At 49.2% G+C, this 22,425-nt stretch overlaps 1 protein-coding gene across 5 annotated transcripts in view; it reads left to right on the top strand.

Annotated features, from left to right (window-relative positions):
* Nucleotides 1-464: 464 nt before the first annotated feature.
* Nucleotides 465-22,425, top strand: part of LOC135244776 (signal-induced proliferation-associated 1-like protein 2) — a 129,641-nt gene continuing 107,680 nt past the window's right edge. For 2 of the 5 annotated variants that reach the window (XM_064317346.1, XM_064317339.1), the window contains exon 1: nucleotides 467-749. The gene's annotated coding sequence lies outside the window, so the exon portion shown is untranslated. Of the gene's footprint in view, nucleotides 750-22,425 lie in introns of all 5 variants that reach the window. The other 3 variants (XM_064317361.1, XM_064317354.1, XM_064317370.1) reach the window with 2 other exon arrangements.

The following is a 22,425-nucleotide window of genomic DNA, read 5'->3' as shown; positions in this document are numbered from 1 at the left end:
GTTCAAGCGTGCAAAATTGCACAGAGAGATAAGTTGGAATAATAATCTGAGCACTGGCACTACATTCCGTAGTCATCTCTATCCTCTATGTACCAGGGTCTTTATAAATTCCTCTGTCGGCAGGTTAAAGGCATAGTAGCCTAAGTGTAGCCTAATGTGTACTATTAACAGTAAAAAAAACCAAAACATTACAATCAATACAGCTATATTCCCATTTTCAGAAAATGACGTTTTACACAACCCTCCAGATGGTGCCGCTAGAAGTCCAGTTGTGTGTTCCAAGAGTTTTTATCGGCGTTTGATGCAATTCATCGCCGGGAGCTCCGATGTTACGCAATGCACTGAGGACTTATTAAGGAGCATTTGGTAAAGTACTCAGAAAATACACGCACCGTGCCGTATTTCAATATACTTTGGTTGTGACACTTGTGCTCAGTTCAGATTTGCATTTTTATTGTCATTATTATTAGTCAATGACTGACATTTCTCAAGACAAGTGAACTGGTACGTCACGGGAGGTCCGTCTGCCGGTCCGCAAATCAGCGCGTTACGAGGGAGGGGCTCCAAGCCGTTGCTGTCAGCTCCGCCGGAGCTCCGCTTCAGTTCTGAGTTGTGTCAGCTGGAGGAGCCGAGACGCTGGCGAAAGCGATTCAAATAGTGACAGAGACCTAATTTCAGCAAGGATGTTAACCGTCACACAGATTTCGTATTGCGGGATACGCTGGGATTTTCTGCGGCCGGTGTAAAAGGTAAGGGTGGCTGCGGACCTACGCTTTTGTTGTTTGCGCTTCCAGTGGAGCTGACTAGCTGGTCTTTTGTGTGCTTCAAATTGCGACTGATCTGAAGTTTGCCTTGCGTGCAAACTGTGTCGCTGCCCCAGCCAGCAGATAGATGCGTGCTAGATTTAGTCTGAAATAGGCTTAGATTGCTAGCCGAACTGGTTGTTATTGGATTCGAAGTTTCATGCATGCAAACTGGTCAGCTTAGAAAAAAATCTGGAACTTTTCTCAGCAAGAAGTCAGCTCAAACATAAGACTGCTAACCACCAAAGCGTTCGCAAATCACTAGAGCTTGCTGTCTAGCGTAACGGTAGCTATCAAGCTAAGGACACAGTATATTTAGGTAGCTAGAGAGCAATGGGATGCACTTGTACTGTTACATTTTGCGGCTCTTTGTGTTTTAATGGTTAACTAATTAGACCTCGCTGGTTGGCTAAATTAGGGGTCCCATATTAGTTCTGATATTCAGTTGTGTGATAAAGGAATCTAAAAACAATGCTATGCATTGGACATTATACTAATTGATATAATAATGGTGTGAAACTGTAAACTGTATGTGCTTTATTTTTCAATACATTTTCAAACGAGCGCTTGCTTGCTTTGTGTGGGAAATATACGAGTTCGGAAGGGCAACATGAAATTCAGTTGTAATGGTTTGGAACACTAGGGGGCTTTATTTTATTGTCTAGAAACACCCCCGTTCATTTGGTCAAATAAATCCTTTAGGTCAGGTTATGGTGGGCAACATAGTTTAAGGCTATATGACGGGAAGGGATTTTTCGTTTTAAATGAGATTAGCTTATTGTCTGTTATGTGAGTGCGTGTGTATGTATGCGAAATTTCCAAACGTGTAAACATCAACAAGTGGTCTTTAAAGCTTTCGGTTGCGGTGAAAACCGCGTTAATGCCAGCAATCCATTCGCCTCAATGTGAGACGCTTATAGAATCGTGTGTCGGGTTTAATGTAGGCTAACCTTGACCGAACAGCTGCTTGGGCCATCAACCTGTGTCGTCTGTCAGCTTAAAGCTTTGTGGCACTTTCCTACTTTTAAGTCGGTGCGTTTGAAGTTTAATTTCCCTCTGGGGATCTCCGGTTCCCACTTCCAAACCATACCAAATACAGTCGCGGTGCCCGTTGCCTAATGTCGCAACATGGGATAGCACCTTTCACTTTTCCTTTTGAAATATGAGCAAATAACACCATAAATTATATTCTGAACTATGTTATCATGTTTGGCTTTGATTTTAACAGCTTATAAACCATCCTTCCGTGTTTGTGTTTTTGAGCAGAGAGTTCAGGTAGGGAATTCTGAGGAATTTGGCTGATTTTTACAGATAAAATAGTATTCATATTTTAAATGTGCTTTGTGTCCATAACAAAGAGCGAATAGCTTTATGAAACATTGGGGTCTTTTGTTAATTCTCTCAAAACTCTTGAGTCATGGATCATGCTGTTCAGCGAACGCTTGGGTATGGCTAGGGCAGGCTAGCTGAAAGTCGTTGCTCAGAGGTAAAGCCGAAACAATGAGCGTTAGATGGGATCTGTGCCAAGGCATTTGAAATTAATTCGGGCTAATTAATCTCTGCATTTCCTCGGAGCAACTGAAGACGTTCCCTTCACATATCGCACCTAAGCATGCCCATTAAACGGAGGACTTGTGTAAACAGGTCTGCGGTGTCAACGTTAGACCGCGTGCAATAAACCCAGAATCTGCATAAACAAACATGCAATTAATCCTGCTGTTGACCTGCCAAGTCATGACTTGTGACTCTCACCATTCATGCTCGTTCTTGACAGAAAACGGCGTTCAGAGTAGAGGTTATAGCCCACATTTTATTATTAGTTTCTGTGAAAAGACGCGCGATTTATCTCGTTCCCAGGAAACAAAGTTCGGGAAGGTCTAATGCATTATGCATTCTGCGGCGAGCGCGGTGTGATATTTCAGGTTACTCAAAGAGTGGAATTATCATCTTGAACAGGGATCTAAATGCTCATTAAAAATGAATGAACTGTTTCATTGATCACGAGGTCAGGATGTCCTTCTCGTGGTATGCATAAAATATGGGGGGCAAGTTCTGGTCTAGCCGAGTATTCAGTGCGCCTCGCAGAAGGGTTTTTTTTTTTTTTTTGGTTACAGTGTAGGCCTACGTTTATGGTTATTATGGAGCAAGGAGCTCGTAAACATATTCCGGTTAAAATGCTAAAAATTAGCTCTCTGGGACCTTAAACCAATCTACACGGCCGCTAAAGCGGCAATTGGGGATAGTGAGATGTTTTTGTTAAGAGTCCGGTGTTTTCACTGCATTTTGTTAACGGCGGAGAAAAGAACGAGGGGGCAGATTTTCTGGCACGCTGCCTGGAATCACAGTTGCGGTAGAGTGAATGACTTGCCGAGGGCAGCCGCGGGAGAAACGCTGAGCGTAAGGCGATCCGAGCGATCGCAGACGTGTCCGTGGCATCGGAGACCTTGGATCTGCGCCTCGCGCCTCGGTGGAAAGGCATCGTTCGCATTAGCGTGGGACAAGTGTAGTGAGTCTTCTGCTCAACGATGCCGGCTCCTTTGTTTTCGAGCACAAGTCGGATTTGGCGGTGTGTGACGTCGGGTGATCGTTGAATGGCGCAGAAACAGATGTCCCTTCCACAGTCTGGAGTGGAGAATAGTAGGGCGGGAGGAAAGCAACTGGGCCCTATTCATAAGCTTCATAGAGTATGAGCACTGTCGAATGCTCAGTTTTTTTTTTTTGGCTTTTATCTCACAATGGTTGGGCTTAGACAATGGACAAGAGAAAGCTGGTAATAGATCAGTAGCCTGCTCCTCCTCTGATAGGCTGATGCATTAAGACACAGGTCCCCTCACTAGGAGTTTCCTGGAGTTTAGCACTGCAGCATTAAGCTACATGGAGATTTCAGTGTGGGCTCTTTGTCAAGGTTGGGGTCAATGCCATGTCAGTTCAGTCAATTCAGGAAACGACCTGAAATTGAATTCATGATTTCAAATACACCGTCCCTGATCTTCTGATCTTCTCAGAGCATGTTTCAGTTCACAGAATTTAAATTAATCTCCTGAATTGAGTGAAATAAATGAGATTTGATCAGTCTTTATTGTCCCAAGTTTGTCTTTGGCCTTCCCAGGATGCAGGCCTACATTCAAGACACCAAGACAATGGGCGTACATAATTCAGGAAAGTACATCTGTAAAATGCATTATAGCTGTAATACAATCCAAAAATTTGAACTCCCCCCACCCCCCCCACACACTCCGGTATTTACAGCCCTTGTTGAGAAACTGGTCTGGACGCTGATCCATCGCATCATTGGCAAGCGTAGCTGTAGAAAGAAGGAAGGGGATTTTTACAGAAGTCCCCTGCCAGTCTCTCTTCCCCCCCCCCCCCCCCCCCCCGCATCAACGTTTGGTGACAGTTGCTATGCGGCATTCCGGACACGCCCCCCAGGATCTGGCGTTCCGGTTTCGGGAACGCTCGGCTTTGCCGGATATCCCTCCGCGGCCACGCGGTGTACGCCGCTAGCTAGCTAGCACGGCTGCGTTATACCCCCAGGTGTCCGAGTAGAGTAACCGTATTTAAAAGGGTGCGCTCTTTGTGTTCCAGGGGATGGCCCATTCACCATCCAATGCTCTGACGGCATGAAATAAGATCACGTAAGGTGGGGTGGTGGGGTAGGGGGGCTAGGCATAATTCATCAACCCCCCTCAGGAACGCCCCCTCAGGGGATGCAGTAGGAAGTGTGACTGTGCCGACAGGTGTCCTTCTAGCCTACCATCCCCCCCCCCCCCCCCAATGAATAAATAAATAAAAAGTAACGCTGACAGCCAGGGGGGAATCCAAAACATACGACAGCAGTCTCATACTTCAGCCCCTCCTCAAGATGGTTCAGATCAATATGCCTTTGTAACCCCCCCCCCCCGCCCCCCCCCCCCAGCCCAGGGAGGATTGAGCTTAAGGAGCGTTTTGTTTGGGCAGATAATTCTTTTCATCCAGAGCAGAAAGCGGGGGGGAAGGCACCTGTCGGCATTGTCACACATCCTACTGCATCCCTGTGGACCACCCTCCCCCCTCCCCCACCCCCCTCCCGTCCCTCCTCCCCTCCCCCCAAATCGTGGGACCAGAGGCGGATAATTAAAACCGGTGGCTGGCTTTTGTTTTCCGCCTCGATTTTAATCCAAATCCTCGGAGGCTCTGCAATGGAGACAATGGAGACTTTGAACCCTGTGGGGGCAGGGGGGGGGGGGAGGGAAGGGTGGTGTTTTCAGTCAGTACAGCACAGTGCAGTGGAATAGACCATCTGTGGATGGCCCTGTTTGAAAACTCGCCTGTGATGTGTTTATCAACAGCCAACCAAAATACCGCCCCCCCCCAAAAAACAAAAATAAAAAAACGATATTTCATTTTTCTTGTTTACTATTGTGGCAGTTTACTATTATTATTGTTATTACTATTAACAGTGCCTCTGTATTTCAAGGCCAACGTTGTTTTGAAAACATTGGTAGTGTCTGCGTCTGGTTTTGTCGCGGACTTGCCAAACCAGAGCTTCCTCCGTGCACCCTTGCCCCCCCCCCACCCCCCACCTCGGGAGAATAAACGAGCGAAACGCGGCTTGCTTCCTAGACTGCACCCCCGACTTCCCTCCTCGCCCCAAGCTCTGACGATTTCTGAAAGGAAGTTACGAGATGTTTTGTGTATCAGAAATAATGGACAGGAAATAAACTTGCGACGTGTTGCAAATTCCTTGAAACAATGTTCAGATAAGGGGCCAGCTGGAGGACTCCAACGCGACATTATCCTGCAGACTAAACAAGCTCTTGTGCTCTGAGCATTACTTAGATTTTCAATGCTTACAATAAATTTTACGGTGTACTTATTATTTTATTTTTTGAAATTATTATTATTTTAGTGTCAATGTTCCAGTTTTTTTTTCAGGATTCTTTTTTTGGAATGCTGCTGAGCAAGCAGGGCCGTGCTCCTTTTTGTGCAGAGCAAGTGAAGTGCGGTTGAGACGTTTCACTCCACCGGAGTGTGTTTTTGTCGGTCGGACTGATCTCGCCCCGCGTGCGCGCGTGTCCCTGAACGCCAGAGCGACGAAGACGTCGGTCGTTCTCGTCTTCCTCAGTTTCACGGAGTCGAGTGAATCTCACGGTTGTCGAGATTCGGTTCGTCACCTCCAGGCGCGGAAGCGGCCGTCGTGTCCTTCAGGCCTTGGAGCGGCCGCACAGCATGGCTGAGCTGTCTGGCCCCGGGCTCCTATCTTTAGCAAATCTGCTTCCATTGTTGGTCTGAAGAGCTGAATGAGGTGGGTGGGGGGGGGGGTGAGGGGGGGTGAAAGACCCTGCACTCTTGGCCTTAGCGTGTTGGTGTGAGGTGGATGGGGCAGAGGGGGGAGGGGGGAGGGATCGGGGGACACAGGTCTTTTGGCGGCCTGTTGCGCGGTCCCCGGGGGTTACCATGGAAATGGTTTACCGCTGTTATCCCGCGTGTCAGCTGAGGGGCGGGAGTGGGCATGTTGGGGGTGAAGGGGGAAGGGAAATTAGGAGGTTCTGCTTTTGGCCGTGGAGTGTAGATAGATGTTTTAGAATAGCCCACTGTGCCGCTGGGCATCTTCATGGCCTTTCCTCTCCTTGTCCACCCTGTGGCTTCGACCTCTGGCCACGCCCTCTGGATGGAAGTTGCTCTTTCGGGAGGTGGAAAAGCACGGGTTCATTCATGCGTCTGTTTATTTGTTATAATGTTTGGGCTTTGTGCTTTTTTTTGTTGTTTTTTGGTTTTTTGCTCGTTCATCAGGCAGAATCAGCCTTGTGCTGATTTTCACTGCTGAGGCAGACTGCTCATTGGCTGAGGCTGATTGAAGGATAGACAGCTGTGCTGGAGGGCATGCCCAGGGATGGGTGGACACGCCCAGGGTCGGGCGAACGTGTGTGCCCAAGGTTGAGAGGGCGTGTCCAGGGATGGGTGGACATGCCCAGGGATGGGAGGCATGCCCAGGGACAGGTGAATGTGTGTACCCAGAGTTGAAAGGGCGTGCCCAGGAACAGGCGGACATGCCCAGGGACTGGGGAAACATGCTTGCCCAGGGGCAGGCGAGCATGCCCAGGGTTTGGGCATGAGGGCGTGCCCGGTGCCGAGTTCACCTGGAGGGGCAGCGGAGAGGGGTGGACGTAGGGGTGCAGGGGAAGTGCGGTCCTACGTGTGCCCGCGCGTGTAATCGCTTCTGCCGGACGCCGCGGGCAGGAACGGAACCGCTCCGCTGGCCAGGAACGACCGTTATCAGGCCGGGAGGAAGCGGACGGCCTTTCAGAAAAATGGCCGTTTTCCTCTGCGGGAAGGACCCGGCTGATGGAGGAGGCTGATAACGGAACTACGGAATTTTTGCTTTATTTATTTATTTATTTATTTATTTATTTATTTACTCTCAGTTCTCTTCTTTTGTTGCCTCTCCCTGACTGTAGCGCTGTAGGCCCCCTGAACTTGTGCTTTCATGCGTCGTTTTGAAGATTTTCTTTCGTCTTCGTCTTCGTCCGTCCGATTGTGTCTGAACGCCGAGCGGCTTCACAGACTCGGCCCGAGGAAGCCCTGTTTGCGGCCGGGGGAAGCCGACAGTGCTTTCTCCCGCTCCTCTGGCTTCGTTAAGAAGTTCGTTTGCTGAAATTAAACCCTTCAGTCAAAAGGCATTTGCCCCTTAATGGAAGCCGGCTGTAACAAGATCCCCGATGCCATGGCAACCAGCAGCGCTGGCTGTTGGCGATTCAGTAGAACTGTGCAGACCACTTGTACGTGTGCTTGTGTGTGTTTTTGTCTTTTGGTAGTTAGTAGACAGTAGCTCAATATCATTTGGCGAACGCGTGAAGCTTACTTTTATGATTTAGGCCAAGCCTTATCTTTCTTAGAGTTTGAGGATATTGTTTAGTTTTTTTATCTTTCTGTTTATTGTGTAGTGTTATTGTGGTTCCTGAGTCTGTTTTGACCCTTTTGTTTTACTGAGTACGGGTATTATTGAGCATCTCAAAGGGTTCAGAAACTGTAAGAGCGAGAGAGCCAGTAATAAACGTTGGATTGCTTCGAGAGAGATTTGAAATGGAGTGCTTTGAGATTTCAAACGGGGACATGCTCTGATTGGCTAGACAGCGTGTCAGAACTGGAGCGCTGTTCTACTTTCCGCCGTTGCCGAGGTCGCCGTGGCGATCAGTTCCGCGCGGCTGGGCAGAGTGGCATGGCAGTGAAAATATTCCCCTGGTAGCCGATGGCGGGTGCCGCTTTCGTAAGGGTGATGGGGACGTTTTCCGCTGATGTGTGGGAAGCAGAGTCATAGTTTTTTATTTTTTTAAGTTTGGAGAATGAGGAGGAGGGTGAAGTCATGAATATGGACGTGCTGCTGATAATTCATAAGGAATAAGGAATGAGAATAAGGAAATCCTCCCATATTTGATCACAAATTTGGGATTATAATGTTCTTAACTGAACGTTCTAATGCTGATGTAACACCACTGGTAACTGAAAGCAGTGGCGTTCTAGAACACTGACCTAGAACTTTGAACAAAACATTCCAAAAAAAAAAAAATGCCCTTCGAAGGGTTAAGAAGGTGTTACATAAACGGTCCGTGACCTTCGCAGAGGTCGGGGGAGTTCTCAGCAGAGCCATTCCGGCAGGCGCTGTACGACAGTGGGTCCAGGGAGCCCTGTATTTATGACCGTGTTATAGCTAATGGCCCTTAAGTCCTGTAACAATGACCACAGTGTGCCTAATAATTGCGACGTTCCCCCATCCGTTTGCGTCCTTTTGTTCACGTTCGCTGCGTTATCGCCCCTCTGTCGGACAGGAACGCACGCAGGAGATCCCGTAATTATTCCGTTTATTGCTCGTTCTCGTCCGCGGAACTGCAGCGTCCTCTTTGAGCGTGCTGTGAGGGGTGTCAGCGGCCACCGTTCAGCTACGTTTTGTTCTGAAGTGCAGATAATGTTGTCTCATGGGGGCAATGGAATGCCCCCAAAAAAAACAAAACAAAAAAAATGTACTCCCTGCCCCCAGAACGGTACTCCTAGTTTCAATGGGATCTTTAAAATTATCAGTGTTAGACACAAGAGATCATAATGCAACTATAATCCGGAGTATTAACTGTTATTAAAGCTGACGATTGTTACTGTTCTCTTAATACTGAGTAAAATGGAAACCTTCCTGATGTTAGCCTAGCCTAAATCTGCTTGATTTGCCTTTCCCTACGTATCTGTACTCCATGTCTGTCGTTACCTGAAGTATCTGTGCTAGATACCTGTCCTCCATTTTCACTCAATAGACTGAGTTCTTAATTACATTTAATTATTTTTTCAAACTTGTTTATTAGTGAAGAAGCTTAAAAAAAACTTTCCTGAGGTCTATTTTATGTGCAAAATGTTTTACGTGGTTTGCCCAATGAATCGCCCTGTAGCATAAGGCAATGCTATAGTATTCACTGGTGTACTGTAAATACCCCCAGCCCCCCCCGCCCCACCAGCCTGAGGCTCGGAGGCATGAAGACTCTGAGACACTCAACCATCTGTCAGCGTCACCAGACACCGCAGTCCAGACCGCCGCTCTGTGGGATGCCTTCCCTCCCCAGCTGCTGGCCCGGTTCTGATTACAGACCCGGTTCTGATTACAGACTCTCTACAGACCTGGTTCTGATTACAGACTCTCTACAGACCAGGTTCTGATTACAGACTCTCTACAGACCTGGTTCTGATTACAGACTCTCTACAGACCTGGTTCTGATTACAGACTCTCTGTAGACCTGGTTCTGCTTACAGACTCTCTACAGACCTGGTTCTGATTACAGACTCTCTACAGACCAGGTTCTGATTACAGACTCTCTACAGACCCGGTTCTGATTACAGACTCTCTACAGACCTGGTTCTGATTACAGACTCTCTGCAGACCTGGTTCTGATTACAGACTCTCTACAGACCCGGTTCTGATTACAGACTCTCTACAGACTTGGTTCTGATTACAGACTCTCTGCAGAACTGGTTCTGATTACAGACTCTCTACAGACCCGGTTCTGATTACAGACGCGCTGTGCAGACCCGGTTCTGATTACAGACTCTCTGTAGACCTGGTTCTGATTACAGACGCGCTGTGCAGACCCGCTCGCTCAGGTCTTGCGGGCCGGTGAGCTTGGGCCTCTCTTTGGCGGCTCGTTTCTGCGGAATGTTCTTCCACCTTCTCGCTCCGCGCCTCGTGAAAAATAAATAAATAATGACCTTCTGCTGGGCGACCCGCTACAGCAATTAAAATGCTAATGCAGGTGTGGGACAGCTCTGGGGTTTGGCTCCTTTCTGCCACTGTTAACATCCCCCCCCCCAAACCCCCCCCCCACCCCCCCCTTCCCCCCCGCCCCCAGCTGCACACGCCGCACGCTAATGAGGCGGTCTGCTCGGCGCGTTTCCGCGGAGACGGGTCTGACCGCCGGGGCTCCGACACCCTCTGCTGCAGGCCCCGCGTTTGTGCCGAAGAAGAGCGGGAGAAACAGCCGCTGTGGCCGCGTCGTACATCACAAAGACCCCCCCGCCTCCCCCCTTCTCCCCTCCCTGAAACGCTGAGCTTTGAAATCGCAAAATCCCTCGCGTGGGTGGGGTGGGGTGGGTGGGTGGGGCGGGGGGGACCGTGCTTTAGCGGGTTTTAGAGTCTCTTGCCTGCACGCTCTCGGTGCGATCGTTGAACATCGAGAGAGAGGGAGAGAGGGGGGCAGACGCCGTCCCGTCTCCTCCTGTTCCCACGCCGTTGGCGCGCGTGCACCTGTTGATAAAAGCCCAAATCCTCGCGGCCCTGACGAGACTGAGTCACGCTTTTTAAAAATGGGGAAAAAAAATATTTAAATCGTCGCCTCGTCTCCCCGGGGCTCTGGGAGTCGGCCGTCGGGACACGTCGGAAAACGCGACGGGGACGTGAGGAACGGGCGTCTAATCGAGCACCCCCCTCCCCTGTCCGCGCGGCAGGGCGGGCGGGCCTCAATCGAGCCGGACGGGCACGCCGCTCTCTTGGCCGTGAGCTACGCGCGTGACCACTGCGTAACCATGACAATGTGCCAGCCGGGGGAACGCTGCCACCCGCCGCCGCAGCCGCCTGTGTCTGTCGTCACGGTAGCGCTGCCCTTAGAGGAGCGGGAGAAGAACGCGACCCACAGGGCCCGGCTAAAACGGATGTTGCCGTGTTTTTGTGACCAAGCATGGACGTGGAGTTTAGCTTCTTTTGCTGAGGATAGAAACGTCAGATTCTTTATACCGGTCCCAATTTCCGAGATCTTACCGTCTGTGGGTTTTCACTCAAACCTAACAAAGCCTCCTCTTCAAAGCTGAGATCCTAGTTATTAGTAGTATCAGGGGTACCAAATTAGGGCTGAAATGAAAACCTGCAGGACCGTAGATCTCCAGGAACAGGGATGGGAACCCCTACTTCAGCCACTCAAGAAACTCCACTGCTGTGTTTCGTAATGTCCTCCTGTCTGCCTCTTGGCTAAAGACGGTCCTGGTTTGGTAGCAGTACTCTCCAGTTTAGTGTTACAGTACATAGCATCCATCATCGCACCGCAGTTGTCCTTTGCTCACGGCCCCCTTAATGATTTTGCTTAAAAAAAAAAACTCATAGGGCTGACTATCTTGCGAGTCTGGAACAATCCGTGGGAAACGGCGGCTCTGTTTCGCAAGTAGTCCGGTCGGTTCGCCCCGCTGTTGCACGCAGCGACATTTTTTCCTCTGGCGCTTGCAGCTGTAGGCTGTTATCACCTCCCCGCTTCCCCCTTCCCAGTTGGACCGGCCCAGATCTGGTTCCCACGCTGTTATCATCAGATTTCCTGGCCCGGCCCATTGCCAGGTCGGGCGGGGGGGTTACCGGGGGGTTACATGCAGCATCTCTGTGTCCTACTTGTTATTACCGTCTTCACCTGTTACTTTCCCTCATCCCAGACGGCTGCATAACTCACTTTCATCACCCCCCCGCCTTTTACACATTATCAGTTTATCTAGCCTGTTAAATTTACAGAAGCTCTAAAGGTTAAAGGTCGAACACCTTGCCAACGTTGGTCGGGCGGGCCAACGTGAAATTCAAAACATGCAGCCTCTTCTTGGCTGCCTGCTCAGTACGTTTCCTCAACCACTGTGGAACGCTTTGACACTGACTCAGACCGCCATATTGGAGAAAGACTGCAAGAAGAAACAGACCCGCTGTCTGTAAATACCTCCCTGTGTGTGACGTTACCCCTGTTTATGTAAAGGTGTGGCGGACTCCATACAGGTGTGGCAGACCCCCATACAGGTGTGGTAGACCTTTGAGAATTGTCAGCAATACGAATCCAAGGTTAAAGTATCAACCTGGTTCCTCTCTGCTCCTACACTCATGAAGAAACGTCTTCCTCTTCCTCCTCTTCCTCTTCCTCTTGCTGCGGCATTGAGAAAGAACATGGCTGCCGGAAGCTCTCCGTCCTGTCTGCCCGCTCCGGCCCCACCTCTCTCTGCTGGTCCACTGCAGGCCAGCCCGGTCTCTGTCGGCTGCAGAAGGCCCAGCCCCGGTCTCTGTCGGCTGCAGAAGGCCCAGCCCCGGTCTTGCTCTCTGACGGCTGCAGAAGGCCCGGCCCTGCTCTCTGACGGCTGCAGAAGGCCCAGCCCTGCTCTCTGACGGCCGGCCCCGGTCTCTGCCGCGGCGGTAAGCGGTGCCGGCGGCTGAGCGGCTCTTGATGTATGGCGGCGGGGCGGCTCAAACGGGCGTGCCCGCGCCGGGCAGAGGGTGATGTATGGGCCTCGCTCCGAGCTTTCACACTCCCACTTATCGCCGGATTACATATTTATCTGCAGCCTGTCCGGCGCGCTGATGTACTTTTTATAAAGTCGCAATCCGTCTTCAGCGCACTGAAAATTTAATTTCTCAGATCTGTCTTCTCTCCGAGCGTGCCTGACATGACCTACTCTGTGTACGTGTGCCTGTGCGTGTGTGTGTGTGTGTGTGTGTGTGTGTGTCTGTGTGTGTGTATGCATGTGCACATGTGTATGGCTGTGTGTGCATGTGTGTGCGTGTGCCTACATGTGCGTGTGTGTGCATGTGCGTGTGTGTGTGTGTGCGCAATATGTGCTTGTGTTTTTTGTGTGTGCTTGTGCATGTTTGTGCATGTGTGTGTGTGCGTGTGTGTGTGTATGTATCTGTGCATGTGTATGTGTGTGTGTGCATGTGTGTGCGTGTGCCTACATGTGCGTGTGTTTGCATGTGCATGTGCATGTGTGTGTGTGTGTGCAATATGTGCTTGTGTTTTTTGTGTGTGCATGTGCATGTTTGTGCATGTGTGTGTGCGTGTGGCATTCTGGGTGAAGGATCCGCGTCCCCCGCCTCCTGCAGCATGTGGTTGTGCAGACGTGCTTTTGAATGCGCTGTGCAGTGCTGCGTGCCCCGTCGCATCTGGGACTAACGAGTAAATAACCTTCTTTTTATAGCCGACATGTTGCGTACAGCACCGAGCATCATTATAGTCCTGTTAGCCTCTGCTGTTTTCGCTTTGGCCAGTCATGCGTGCGTGTGTGTGTGTGTGTGTGTGTGTGTGAGTATGAGGGTATGACTACGCTTGCGGAAGCATGTGTGCGCGTGTATGCATGTGTGGGTACATACCTATGTGTGTTTGTGTGCGTCCATCCGTGTGCGTGCGCACATGCGTGTGTTTGTGTGTGCGTGTGCACATGCGTCTGTGCGTGCGCATGTGCGTGTATGTGTGTGTGTGTGTGTGTGTGTGTGTGTGTGTGTTTATGTGTGTGTGTGTGTGGTTGTGTGCGTGCGTGTGTGTGTGTGTGTGTGTGTGTGTGTGTGTGTGTGTGTTGTGTGTGTGTGTGTGTGTGTGTGTGTGTGTGTGTGTGTGTGTGTGTGTGTGTGTGTGTGTGTGTGTGTGTGTGTGTGCGTGTGTGTGTGTGTGTGTGTGTGTGTTCGGGGGGTTGATTAAACCGGGTTAATCCCCATCGCCTCTCCTTGACCGTGTTGAATCCGGAGCGCTGACCCGCAGACGCACGGGGACATTACTGGATGTAGATATTTGCTCGTTTCAGCAATAAACTCTCACGCCGTCCCACGACCTTTCCCGTACGCCACCCCCTCCCCACCAAATCCCCCCCCCCCCAGCACCACCCCTCAATACCCCTCACCACCCTCCTGACATGGGTCTAATGGCCCAGTTCACAAAACAGGGGGTTTATGGGTAATATGACCCTGCAGGGTGGCCACGCCAGGGAAGACAGATGGTACCGGGCGGGCTTGGGGTCAGATCCCAAATCGGCTCCCTCTGTCCCACAGTCTCAATGGGGGGGTGGGGGTCAGGGTCGGGGTGACCCAATTATCTGCAGTCTGAAGTAGCGTAAGAGCCCCAGGGGGAAACCCCAGATTCTGCCGTGTTTTGTCTGGGGGGGGGACTGACCAGTCCAGATAGATTTATTGTCCTCGGTGACGAAATACTTTTTCGCAATCGGTGCCAAAACATGACGCACTGAATCATACTCTAAACAGCAAAGATTGACATTGACATAAGTACACAACAACACAAACAGGAGTTACAGTGAAAGGGGAGTGTTGCTGAGTTTCTGTATGGCAGAGGGTACTTTGTTTTTGCTGAAGTGAGTCCTCCTGCTCATGGGTATCCTTATCCAAGGTGATAAGTTTATGGGGATGAGTTTACAGCAAAATGTTTATGGAGATGAGTTTATAGGAATATGTTTATGGAGATGGGTTTACAGCAACATACGTTTATGGGGATGAGTTTACAGCAATACGTTTATCGAGATCCGTTTACAGCATTGAGTTTTCATTGATGAGTTTTTGCTGATGAGTTTAACGTGATGAACAACATTTCCTTTACACCAAGTCTTCAGTGAAGAGTTTACATAATGACGTAAAGCTCAACAGAGTTTACAGCGATGTGTTCATTTAATATTTCATGCAGATCCTGCACAGACGGGAGAGAAGCATATCGCTTTATGGATCCCATGCCGAGGAGTTTTATGAGCTGCACGAGGAGAGACTGAGCAGTCCTGGTTATTGGCCTAGACGGCGGAAATGGCAGCGGGAAACGCTGGATTCGAACAGCCGAATCCGGCGTTCAGTGAGGCTGGGCTTACCGACTGCCAAAATAAATCTTGGGAACTTTGTGGGGTTCCAGCTTCAGATTCTTGGAATAATGGGTGCAAAAGACAGGATTTTCCTCCTGGAGGATTATTGGGGCGGGGATGGTGGTGGAGTTTGGGGGAGGGGGAGATGATGGGGGTGGGGCTAACACTTTGGAGATGTTGGGAAAATGTGCCAGACAGAAAAATGGCGGGTTTTTTTTTTTTTTTTTGGTCTCGCAGATCGCTAGGCAACGTGTTTGGGTATTTGCCGTTTCTCGCAGCTCGAGGAGAAGACAAAGGTTTGCTCGTTAGCGCTGTTGACACCCTGTTCTGCCTGTGAAAAGCGGCTTTTCACGTTGTCACAACGTCGCGTGAACGTTGCGAGGCGGCTACAGCTTTGTTGGGGTGGAAGCGAGTTTGGAAAAATAAAAATGGCGATCTACTGCAAGGCAGTGGTCCATCTAAGCAAGCCACGTGCAGGCCCTTTATGGGGGGGTTTAAGCCTCAGTTTCCCAAACTTGGTAAAAACCCACTGATGGGTCCTGAGACTGAGGTGGGCCACTTGATGCCTGTGCAAAAATAACTTGCATATTTTACACTTTCCGTGAGTGATCACAGCAGTGAAACGAAACACCTCGATAGTTATACACACTGCACTGTAGGTACAGTGTACATGGAGTTTGGCCTGCGTTTAAAAACACCTGATAATGAATTAATTTCAGAAGTGGGACACGGTGAACATGTTTTTTGGAAAGGGGTTTTCGGCGTTGGAGAGTTCTGGAATCGCCTGTCTGTACGGTAAAGCTCGGCACAGAACAGAATCTCTTCAGAACACCAAAGTGTAGTTCTCTCTGAGGTCTGCTTGCACGGACGGCGTGCGTGTCTGTGACTGCGTGTGCTTGGACCTCCTGGCGAGCGTGACGTCCATGTGCAGTTAAATTACTGGGTGCCTCAAGTCAGTGGCCTCTGATTTATGATTCATACCAGTACATTAGACAAGCATCCCAACTCTCGTGTTGACAGAGCATGTTTCCCTGTGATCTTTCTGACCGCGCTGCGGTCAAGTCCGGTTCAAGTGGCGGAATGCGGGGCGTCTGGGGTCGAAGGTCACGTGGAGGAAGGGTGGAAAAAAAGCTTTTAAAGAGGGGTGAGAAGTTGAGGCGATTTATTCCGGTTTTCTTAACGCTGTCTGTGCTCGACGCCGAAACCTCCGCGCTGATGTTCCTGTCGCCAGTGCTTTCTCAAATTTTTTTTTTTTTTGTTTTTTTTGGCGCGTAGCGCAGCTGATTTCAAAGGGATCCACCTTGAACGCTCTGCTCTGCAGCGTCTGACAGATTTTTGTTTTTACCCCCCCCCTTCTCATATATCACCGGGAGCAAAACTGAAGAATGAAAACGTTTGCCGCTACGCTTCAGGCAAAGAGTTAAAATCTTGTGTGGAGCCGAGTTGAGTTGATTTATAGCCTTTCAATAGTATTTTCAGCTTTGTGAACTAGGATATGCAGAGACGAAGTGGAATTTGCATGACGATGATGAGGATGATGGAGGTCATAATACAAATGAATAGGGAAATCCGACGGTCACTTTGCATGCCAACAAAACTATTGTTTTCATGAATTAATCCCCCATAAACTGAAACCATGGCCGCTAGATTACATCCTGATCGCACGCAACCACAGTGCTGGGCTGTTCCGTGCAAACATGCTGCTCATTGCATAGTTTTTAAAACGCAACATTCACTGTAGCCACAGAGCAACAGCCTTGTTCAAGGGGGTTCCCCAAATTTTTCAGGAGTCTTACAGATGAGAAAAGTAGCCAGCTAGGTGTATTGGTGGCAGGGAGACAAATTGCATTGCAATACAGCCACGTATAGCTGGGCTGTTATGATCACTGTTCTAAGACCAAATATGTCTTGCAAACTCTCCATACCTGTGTTTGGCTGGCATTATTTTTATAGAGCAATCTTGTTGCGTCCTCTTCAGACTATGCGCATAGCAGTAGTTGATGGAAACACACCCTGATTCGCATTTTCATTTTCCAACTTTTCGGAAATTCACTAAACATTTGCCAAACATATGGACGGGAACTTAAGTTATTGTGTTCATTTCCCTGCCTGCTTCGGCTGACGAGGTCAGAGAGTAACGTTGTAAGTTAATGTTTAGCCCTGAGTAATTAACAATAACAAAAGAAATTGGCCACACATGCTTTAATTGATGAGCAATTAAAGTTAATATTTACAAACCACACACCGAGTTAGAAAAAAAAAACAAAAAAAAAACAATGGCTCTCTTATGCTATCTCCAGCTGTTGAGGTGAACTCAGCCTTTTCATGCACAGTGTATGGATTTAGCCTAGCCTTCCTTCAAACTTTGTTTTGTTACTGGCAATTCCGTACCTCACTGTCTCAGGGCACGTGTTCTGCAACTCCCCGTTGTTCTAGTTTATTTATTCTTGATTCTGGCCCTTTGATTCCCCCCTGGGGAATGTCCATGGGGAAACACTGCTTCACAGCCTTGTTTGTAAATTGCAGTTTATAGACATATGAGGAGCGATTGACTGTTACGGTGAAAGAATGTGACAAAGAGGAGATTTGTGGGGAGGACAAAGAAAGCCATGGCTCCAAAACCACTCCTCATTGGTTGAAGCACCACACAGAAGCAACACAAACAAATTTTGCTGACTGTTGGTTTCGGGGAGTGGGAGGGTGCTGGGGGGGGTGGGGGGGGGGGGCGTAGGGTTCAGCCACCCCCTCTTTGTTTTTAAGGTGGGTTAAGAAAGGTTTGCGGATTATCGACCGGAGTGGCGATAACCCCCGATGACCCCCCCGATAACCTCCGCTGACCCGCGGGCTAACGCGCCGGTAGCGCCGGGAGCGGAGGGCGGCGGCCCGGCCCAAGCCCCGCCCCCCTCAGGCCCAAGCCCCGCCCCCCTTCGGCCCGGGGACAATGGGACAGGGGCGACCTCGTGAGCGGCGAGCGTTCTGATCGGGGACCAGGCCGCATTCCGCTGTCCCGCTGGAGCGGAAAGGGACACGGGGGGAGAATCGGGAGAGCGCACGGACGGTCCGGGGGGGGGGGGGGCGGGGGGTTCTGCCGGCACTGTCGCCGTGACGACCACGTCTCCTTTCCATTTGTCTACCGTTAAAGGGAAAACTTTGTCGGCAAGTGGCAATAAACAGTATTTTCACAATCTGCAGACAATGACGCAAACACCCAGATCATCAGAATAATAATGATTATGATGATGATGATGATAATAATAATCATAATAAACTTTATTTGTATAGTGCCTTTCATAACATTGTAAGGAGAGGCACACTGTATACAAAGTTACAGAGCACTTTACAGCAATCCTACTTACAAAGATCAACAATAGCAGCTTTAGTTTAAAAAAAAAAAATGCGTGTAATATCCAATTTAACAAGCTAGTGCCCCTAAAACCTATACACATTACTCCTCATGACATAGGTAGAAAGAAATCCACTCTGTTTAATGTGAAAGGTATAATTTCCACAGCCTGCTTGTCATTACCTTGGTGATTTCCGTGTCAATCTTTTATTCATTCGCTGGTACTATTTTATGTTTTTTTTAATATACTTCTATATTAGTTCCAGAATGCATGTCAGTAACAGCGTGCGAGTTCAACAAAACGGGCGGAGTCTTTCCTTTAACGAATGGAGAAGGTAGATCTCAGAGGGAATTGAGAGAATGGCTCTGTATTAAGGGGGGGTGGGGGGTGGGGGGTGGGGGGGAGGGTGTGGGTTAGGGGGGTGAGACCAGGAAGGGACTGAAGAGCAAATAACACACGCGGCAGAGAGGCAGGAAGTGGTTGCGAGAGTTCAAACGATGAGACGCCGCCGCCGCGTTGACCTTTTCAGCCGGGCCTGCAAATTAGCGTCGCGGAAACCGGCGCCCGCCGGCCCCCCCTCCGCCGTCGCTAGCCGAGCTTCGTCTCGCCTTTTGAATTTTACCAGCCGAAATTTTTAAGCTCGAAAAGACACCCAGGGGGGGTAAGGTTTTTTCTTTTTTTTCCGGAGACAAACAAAACGGATGGAAGAACGGGGCCTGGTCGGACGTGCGCGGCGTGCGGATTAGCATCGCGGCGGCCCGAAGACGAGAGCCGTCCCCTCCTCGAGAAGGCTCTTCTAGATCGCCAACTTTTGTCCTTTCAAGGAAACGTTATGAATTTAAATAGACGCGGGGGCGGCGTTTGAATGGTAATCCAAAGGTAGGCCGCTCTTTCGGTGCAAAGTGCCTTGAAACGAGCGGGGCGTAGCGTAGACGCGTCTGGTGACCTGCTCCCTCAACGCGTGCCCCCAGGGCCTGTGGGAGAATATCGCCTAGCAACCTCCATTTCAGTTTCATTTCCTGAGTATTGCAGTATCACGCTTCATGGTTTCATATGAACGTTGGCTATGTGAGCACGTGATTTGTATTATGGTTCTAGTTTTTTCATTGGTCAACTTACATTTAATGCTTGACTGATGTCTCACTTGCTGTTCTGGAACTTTTCCGCACACGACTCGGGTGAATGCACTAACGTTGTCCCTCCGTGTACGTCGTTCTGCGAGAGAGCGTCTGCTGAATGAAGGCGGAGTAGTTCCAGGCCGTCTCGATGTAAAGTCCAATTTGGCGGCGTTCCAAAAGAATGATTTTATCTTGCTACTTCGTACGAGACTCTCCTGGTAGGAAAATTTCAGTTTTTTTTTTTTAGTCCCTACATTAAATAGGCCTACATCTAATTATATATTCATGAATTATCCATCTTATTTTTCACCCCCAAACCATCTTTGTGCAAATGAGGTTGGAACGGGAGCCAGTTCTCTCCTCAAAACAATGGGACCTGTGTTTCACAGGGAGGGTTCTGTGATGATCTCATTGAGTTGAGGCCAGGTTTCATGTATCAGGCTATAGGTAGGCTTTCCTGTGCCCTACTGTACGATCGATCCTACATTAGCTTTTGATACGTTTTCTTAAATAAAAGCCATTTTAGATGGCTAATCTGTTGTGCAGAGATAAACGCATTTCTGTGTTAATCTCATTTTTCGCAAACGAAATATCAGAAAACCTACAAACCTACGTTAGCTTTGATATTTTTCCGTAAATAAAAAGCCATTTCAGATGGTTGATCCGTTGTAGAGGGGTGAAAAAAGACAAGAAAAAGCAAACTCAGTTTTCACAAAAAATGAAAATATCAGAAAAGGGTGAATCGAAGGGGTATTTCAGATGTGCTCTAAAGAGGCAGAGAGACACGTGACCGTTCGGAGCAGTTTGTGTGCGTCGCTCTGTCTAATAAAAAGTACTTAGCAGGTTTGTGCAGTGAGCGTGCTCAGACATGCCCGACTCCAAAAAAAAAACAAAAAAAAAAACTTGCAGATATAAATACCCAGGCGCATGTAAACAGGCAAACAGAGCGGAGGCAGTGTGTTATCAGTCCTCTGTGCCCCGAAAACCAAAAAACAGACTTTACACTCCTTCATCGATCTGTTGCCTTCTTCCCCATGCACCTGTTCTACACGGTGAGTGCTGTGGGCTGGGAGCAGGGTGCTGGGGGGGGGTGGGGGGGGGGGTGATGCATTGAGAGAAAGGTAAGACCTGGGGGTTCCAGACACACCGCGGATCTTGGCAGGCACCGCATGGTGGGGGTAGGGGGGTGGGGGTGGGGGGGGGGTTGGGATAAAAAATAAATAAAATGGCCGCGAGTCTTTCCGGGCCTGATTATGCAGCGAGAGCGGAGTAGCGCAGATGCTCGCAGGATATTCGCTGTGAGACAGGAAGGAACCAGCGGCTCGCTCCACTGCTGCTGCATCCATCGTGAGAAAAAGACGCTTTTTTTCCACCTTCTTCCTTTCACAGGGTATTCACAGACTGCACAGAGAGACACGCACACACACACACACACACACACACACATACAACCACGCGTACAATCTCAGACGCAACACACGCGCACACACACACACACACACACACGCACACACTCATGCACAAACACGCACATACTGTCGGACGCAAACACACACACACACCCAGAAACGCTCAGACGCAAACATGCATAACACTCTCAGACACGTACACACACACAGAGACACAAACACGCAGACATGCACACGATCCCGGCTCGTGACGCGAGTGGCGGTGTGTGCGTCGAGCGACATTGTCTCGTTTTTTAATCCCAGGAAACACGAGGAAGCAATTCACAGACTTGGCTCGCCATCTCAGCATTGTTTTCCCAATCAGTATATCTGAGGCTGGGACGGAACCTGCATTTGAATTTCAGTGACCTTTTTTCCTCCTCCTCCTCCTCCTCCTCCTTCTTCTTCCTCTTCTTCCTCTTCTTCCTCTTCTTCTTCTGGCATTGCTATGGCATTGATCCTGTCCAATCACACGCGAGCGGGAGCCCGGGAGGAGGAACGAGCGCCGATCTCCCCGTCACCCCCCGGCTCAAACGACCATAAAATCATACCGATGTTTTCACAGAAGCCCCCTCGTCATGACCCTGATGGGTTATTTACGGCCATTTTGGCTCTGACGCGTGGGTTTCCATTCCATACAAAAGCGGCCCCGATTAGCTCGGAGATGACCTGCGCCATTCAAGGTTAATTGTAATTATGATTGTAAATCATGCGCGGAGACCACGGCGGAGCAATTTACTTTTTTTCGACGTACTTAATGAGGAAGAGTATCGCTGGTGAGAGAGAGACAGTGATTGAATAACATGACCTGTACCGTAATGACTCTAGATTCAGTTTTTCTATAAGTCAGACCAGTTGTCCTCAGTCCTGGTCCTGGGGAAGCCATTGGGCCTGCTGATTCCAAACATATACCTGGGTTGCTTTGTCCAGTAGGCTACGTTGTGTTTTAATGTTCTTCTGTTGAGAAGTATTTTGTGAAAGATAAAGTTCTTGAAGTCTCGATTTGACACTATATAATAGTAGGTGAAATTGCAGATCGGGTCGTGGTGGGGTGGGGGCGCCAATCTGGATTATTTTAAAGGGGAAGAGTTGGGGCGGAGTCGGGGGGGGGGGTTGTGGATTTCAAGTACCGCTTGCGTTGCAGCGACAGAAAGACAGATAAGGCATGAAAAGATGCCTCGCTTCTTGCAGATCGCTCTGGGCTAGCGCTTATAAATAGACCATTGTGGGATTTTCAGTGGCTTTTATTCAGTTGCTGATGTCACCGCTGCTCTCTGTCCTACAAAGGAGATTGTCCATCAATAATTGAAGCATCAGTGCGTATCTTTCTTCGATCTAAATATTTATGATACTGGTTCATTAAACATGGGTGTTTTCTTGAGTTGTGTCTCCCTTATTCCCCCAAACCAGTAACCTGGTTTGTCCACTCTTGGGTACTGCCCAGCCAGTTTGTTGGGAGATTAACATTGTGAATATACTGTGCAAATTTGCATCACCATCTTTTTTTCTGTAATTTACTCAAATATCTAGTACATGTCTTTAATTTTTTGAAGAGTAGTTTTTTTGAAATGTTTTTCAAAATTCAGTGTTCCGGAACTCCATCGCTCCATCAATCAGCACT

The sequence above is a fragment of the Anguilla rostrata genome, chromosome 2 (assembly GCF_018555375.3).
Source record: "Anguilla rostrata isolate EN2019 chromosome 2, ASM1855537v3, whole genome shotgun sequence".
Classification (NCBI taxonomy): domain Eukaryota; kingdom Metazoa; phylum Chordata; class Actinopteri; order Anguilliformes; family Anguillidae; genus Anguilla; species Anguilla rostrata.
This window is presented reverse-complemented; position numbering and strand designations above follow the sequence as displayed.